Source organism: Montipora capricornis, chromosome 4 (genome assembly GCF_036669925.1).
Source record: "Montipora capricornis isolate CH-2021 chromosome 4, ASM3666992v2, whole genome shotgun sequence".
Lineage (NCBI taxonomy): Eukaryota > Metazoa > Cnidaria > Anthozoa > Scleractinia > Acroporidae > Montipora > Montipora capricornis.
The window spans coordinates 26,617,452-26,623,849 of NC_090886.1; positions in this window are offsets into that span (position 1 = coordinate 26,617,452).

Sequence of the window (6,398 nt, forward strand, 5' to 3'; positions counted from 1 at the left end):
TGATATGATATGATATGATATTTTATTATTTATGCACGGTAAAATCATCAGCTAAGATTACAACAATGCTAAAATCTAAATTACAAAAGGTAAAATTTTAAAATGATTACAATGAAATACAATTACTATAATACTATATTAATTCTAAAGCTGCTTTCCATGAATGCCGTGCTTTATACTAAAATATGTCTTTAATCAGATTTTTGAAAAGCCCAAGAGACTCTGCTTGTCTCGCTTTGAGGGGTAAGCTATTCCAGACAGTAGCACCTCTATAGCTGAAGCTGTTTCTATAATAATTTGTCCGTGGAAACGGAACATTAAGCTTTCTTTCAGAGTCTCTTAAACTATAAACAGATTCGCGGTTTGTAAATTTAGAACATAGATATTCCGGTGCTAGCCCCTGAAGACACTTATAGACCATTGTGGCCAGCGCAATTTGTTGCTGGCTAACTAGATTTTTCCAGCCTAAAATTTTGAATAGCTCGCTAGCATTTGCATCAAAATTAGAGAAGGTCAAAACTCTGGCTGCTCTATTTTGCAGTTTTTGTAATTTGTCATGTAACGTGATACCACAGTTTCCCCAGACGACATTGCAGTAGTCAAAGTGCGGTTGAAGTAAAGCGTGATAAATAGAGCGCAATGTCGTCTGAGGAACGAGATGCCTTATACGTTTGAGGGCTCCAATTCCAGAAGCTACTTTCTTTGTCAGTTTATCGACATGGCTACTCCAGTTAAGATTATTATCAATAAGCACGCCCAGGGATTTAGCAACAGAAACTTGAGTGATAGGAGCACCATTAATCTCGGGAATTGGAGGATTTGTGAGAGCATACAACCTCTGCCTTGATCCAATCAGCATAAATTCGGTTTTTGTCATGTTCAGGGTAAGTTTGTTTGCTATCAACCACTTTTTAACATTTTCTAGATCATGGTTAAGTCTTGATTCTATGTCGCCTGTATTGTCACCCGCATATGTTAGGTGGGTGTCATCTGCGTACATCCATGGCATACAATTCGTTAGACAGTTTGGCAGATCATTGATATATAGCAAAAACAACAATGGACCCAAAATAGTCCCTTGAGGGACGCCGCAACTTAGTGAGCAGGTTTTAGAAAGTGATCCATTAATAGAACACTTTTGAGTGCGGTTGTCCAAATAGGACTTAAACCAGTTGTAAGAAATGCCATGTATGCCGTAATTATTTAATTTAGATAAAAGGATCTCGTGATTAACCGTATCAAAAGCTTTTTTTAGGTCTAGGAAAACAACAGCGTTTATTTTTCCTCGGTCAATGTTGTAAGCCCAAGTATCCGTAGCCCCAAGTAAAGCCGTAACGGTGGAATGAATAGAGCGAAAACCAGATTGGCATTTACATATTACGTTATGCTTTGTTAGGTACGCATATAATTGGTTATAAACTATTCTTTCGAACACTTTGGCTATAACCGGGATAACGGAAATTGGGCGGTAATTGTTTAGGTCATCACGTTCCCCTTGTTTGAATAGTGGAGTGACCCGTGCACACTTCCAGTCGTCTGGGAACACACCTACATTTAATGACTGATTGAAAATATAGCACAGCGGTTTGCAAATAAGATCCGCGCATTCACGAATAAGTCGAGAAGAAATTTTGTCAAGGCCGACTGCCTTTGATTTTTTCAGTTTATTCAGCAGTGAAAATACTTCATTTGTGGAGGTTGGGCGGAACTGAAACTCCTTATCCGTGCTAGTGAGATAATTCAGATAGCTGTTGCCATCTGAAGAAGGAATATCACTAGCAAGTTTCGGGCCAATGGTAGCAAAATAACGATTAAATTCGTGCGCTATTTCTGCTGGAGCTGTTACTGATTGCTCATTTACATTCAGTTGTTTCACAGACGTTTCCACGAAATTTCGGGAAGACAGCTCATTGATGATCTGCCAGGTTTGCGGGAATCACCCTCATGCTCGTTTAGCATATTTTGATAATAAACTTGCTTCGCTAGCCTAGTCGCACTATTGACTTTGTTCCGCTGTCTTTTAAAGTGAACCCAATCATTAGGATTTTTTGATCTAATTGCTCTGAGTTTCAAAATATCTCGATCGTGCATCTGTTTTTTAAGCTCAGAAGTAATCCATGGGGAACCCCGCGCGCGAACACGAGTGGTTCTCAATGGAGCGTGCTTGTTAACAATAGCCAAAAAGGATTCCTTCCATTCATTCCACACATCATTTGGATTGGAAGAATTGTTTATGTGATCCCAATCTTGAGATGCAACATCGCTACGAAATTTATCACGGTCAAAACTTCGAAAATTCCTATAGGTTATATTAGTGTGACCCTTACTCTGTCCATTAATGGCTAATTTTCGATAGACATAGACCATGCTGTGATCGCTAATGCCAATATGACGCACACCTGAGCATAACACCTTGTCAGGACAGTTAGTAAAAATTAAATCAATCAATGTTGCAGAAGTTTCGGTTATTCTTGTTGGTTCTGTTATGAGTTGTTGAAGTCCATAAACATCCGTGATAGTTAATAATTTGCGTGTATCGCTGTCAAACTGGGATGCGGCCATATTGCAATTTAGATCCCCTAAAAGGTAGAATTCAGTATTAAGGGAATCCAATTTCCCAATCAACTCTTCAAAAGGTGAAAATATACCAACAAGCGAATTAGGTGGTCTATACCACGTAGCAACAATAAATGATTTAGAGCGAGGTTTGCGTATTTCAATACAAAGGTTCTCAAGACTGCCCATGCAAAGATCGTTGCGCACCGAAAAGTTAAGTGACTTTTTACATAAAAGCAAACGCCCCCACCTCCATATGTAGTTCTATCACGTCTAACTATATCATAACCAGAGATACTGACCTCATTATCGGTGATGTATTCATTTAGTTTAGTCTCGTTAATTGCGAGAACATCTATATCGTTACTTACGAGAAAGATCTTGAGTTCATCAAGATGAGTGGTCAATTTATTTATATTCAGCGAGGCCAGCTTAAAACCGCGTTTGGAGGGCAATACTCGAGAACGATCAATAGGATTTTGAGTCGGACTTCTCGATGACTCCTGACTGTTGCCTTCCAACGGCACGGCATTAATGGAAGGCATAGTAAAAGTTCAATGAGCTAGACCATGATAAAAATTCTTAAAAATACGCTTGTTACCTGCAAAATTCAGGTGTAGACCTCCACGGTTTAACCCCTTTTCGTTTATATTATTGTGTTCAATAAATCTCCAATCATTCTGACGACAAAACTTCGTCAAGTGCTTGTTCACCTCTGAGACTTTATCATTAAGCTTGTCCTTTCGTGTTACAAGTCCTGAGACTATGACTTGAGCTTCGGAAGACCCCTCTATCTGTTTAGCGAGATCAACAATAGCCTCTGCAACTTCTTTAGATGTTTTGCCGTTTTTAGCCTTCAGATCGTTTGTACCTACATGTAGCACCACTTCATCAGGCTGGAGCTCTAAATTAGGCTTTAAGTAATCTCTCATGGCTTTGGTTGTGGCTCCAGAAAATGACTTTACCACCACTCGGTGCCCTACTGCTTTCGCTAATTTCTTACCGTGAATATCCTTGACCATGGAGTCCCCAATCAATAGGGTTGTAAACTTACTGCTGGCACTCCTCTCTCTGCCGACCTCACCGCGTAAATCATCGTTAGCAGAAGTTTCGCTTGGTTCACTAGGATTACTGCGAGACGACCTATATGACGCCCGTTGATGGTTTTGCCGTCGCCGGATGATTTTGTGTGTTGCTGCCTCTGTCTCTGTTGGATCATCTTGTGCATCACTAAGGATCTCAAACCTGTTACGCGTCACGATATTATTCTGAGTTGACATTTTACGTTGCTTGCGTTTATTACACCAAACATTCGTGCCCGAGTTTTTCACTTGATAAAAACACTCGTTCGTCTCTTGCTGGTGATGGGAGTCTTCTTCGTTCTTTTCTCGTAAAATAAGCCTTAATGCAAGCCTTAGTGAGTCATTTTCCTGTTCCAATGATACAGCACGATTTTCGAGAGACAAACATTTCTCCTCAAGTTCTTCGATAACTCTCTCTTTTTTGCATATAGATGATTCCAGATTCTCACACCTCCCTTTGTATTCACAAAGTTCGGCGCTAACAGCAAATTCCTCTCGATTTTGGCAATTTATCGAGAGCAGATTAGAGTTGGCTTCTACCTTTTTCTGTAGAATAAGGAGGTCAAGTTTTATACCTTCCATTTCAGCAACTAATTCAGTATTAGATCTCTCTTGACTGGAAAATACTGGTCCCGCTTCGGCTACCCTTGGTTGATTAGCATAAATGTCGTTGGCTTCAAACAACAATGGATTTACTTGTTCGACCGTTGAAGAGACATTCGAGCCCGTTGAATCGGTTCTCCCTGCGTTGTCTCGAACAAGTTTGGTCAAGCTGCCTTTTAAAACGGGTCCATCTCGCCCCTGGAAGGCGAGAGTGAGTTGCTTTTTACTGTACCAAGTAATAGTGAGGTTGTTGACAGAGCTTTTAAATTGTTTCGAATTTCCGCCGGGCGACGACCATTTGCCTTGTTGTTTCAAACCCTTCTCAACGAAATGTTTTAGGGATTCAAGATCACTAATCCACGTTAACTTGTCACCTTTGAGCTGAAGGTATTGTAAATAAGAACCGTCGAAGTTAAGCGGGAGAGACTCGTTATCTGTCATCATGTCCTCGACAAGCACCACTTGAAACTTTAGCACCACTTGAAAACCGTCAAGGTTTGAAAGCAAAAATATTTCTGAATTTTTTCAGAACATTTTGCTTCCTCCGCAAATGTTTCCTCGTTCGCGCGCCGAGAAAACATTTCGGGAAACATTGACAATGTTTCGTCGTTGGCAGGCGCCTTTAAGATCCCTATTGAAACCACGAAGACTGTTTGTGTTTATTTCACCCACCGCTTTTGAAAACACACACTACTCTACGACAAACCAACGAAAGTGGCCATGGTTTTTGTTAACCAAACACATATACAAACTAGTTTTAGGAGGTTTTTTTTTTTACCTTTTCGACTTCCATCTTTACACAGATACTCGTACTTGGAGGCCTCTGCATTGTTCTCGCTCAGAGTTGTGTGCTTGATAAATGCCACATCACCCAAACCAGTATCCATACACTTGAAAGCACCACTAAAACGAGAGTAGGTCCCGTCTATGGTACTGCATTCGTCTGGACAGACACTGCAGAGGTTATCCGTGGCCTGGGGATACTTGTTTTTGATATCTTGGTTTTTACGTCAAAAACAAAGGAATGAAAGAAATATGAAAGTGCCACTGGATGAACCGATATATAAAATAAAGAAAGAACACAAAAGAGAATTCACATGAAAAAAAAAAACACAGAATAGAGAAATTGGACAGCAAATGCGGGAACAACCAAATCTTGAATGCAGCAGCACGGGATTTATTTTTCTGGTGCTTTCGCAGTTTCCTTATTTAATTCTAATTTATGCTGTTGTAAGCAATTACGTTTTATTTTAGGTATCAGGTAAAGAAAAAGGCGCATCTATACAAAACTGTGTTGATGAGGAGTACTGAAATTATTTTTATTTTTACTGTATGTGTAAGTGCTGAGAATTTCTGTCAAGAAAAGCAATGCTATGTCCATAAGGAGATGTCAAGCTGTTAAGCAAAAGATCAAAGGCAGAAGGTTCCCAATACTGTTGGACAACAAGAAAATGAAAGTTCGTTTGTCTAACTTACTTGGTACGCAGCTTTTCTCGAAAAACTTCTCAGCAGACGAATAAGCATTGCAACTCTCGTCCTGTCGCATAATTTCCAATCGCAGCAAGGTACCAACTGGAACGTTCCATCCAGCCGTTTTGCCAGCACCTGTGTGACAAGACTTCTTTCCCTTCAATGTCGTAAATGTTATACCTTGGTTGCTCTTCTTTACAACTGCCACAGCTTTATAGCTAACACCGTCAAGACCAGGCAGATCATAGTAGTCCTCTCCAACCACAGGAACCAACCCATGATCCTTACCTAAGTGCAAAGATAAAATACTCATAATACTGAAACAAGAAGCTACAGGTAGCCGTCACTATGGCCGGCTGGTTAGTTAGGTGTGGGGAGTATTACAGGATAAGAAGATTGTTTTATTTCATTGGGGTGGTATGGATCCGGGCCGTGAGTTTGGCTAAAATACTGGTAACTTGTTTGAAACAAACTCAGTTGACTGGAAAGCCTTGATGGCTCTTGGTCAAGTCAAAAGAAGTCTCAGCTTTGTTAAGTAACTGCTATAGTTTTCTCTATAAACACAGAAAGTGATATCACTAGTAAAACCAAAAACCGTCATTGTACAAAATGGGCTGAATATTGTAAGTTTCTTTTTAAACAAAGAACAAAGTTAAGATGCAATTAACAGAAAACAGCAAGATCAAC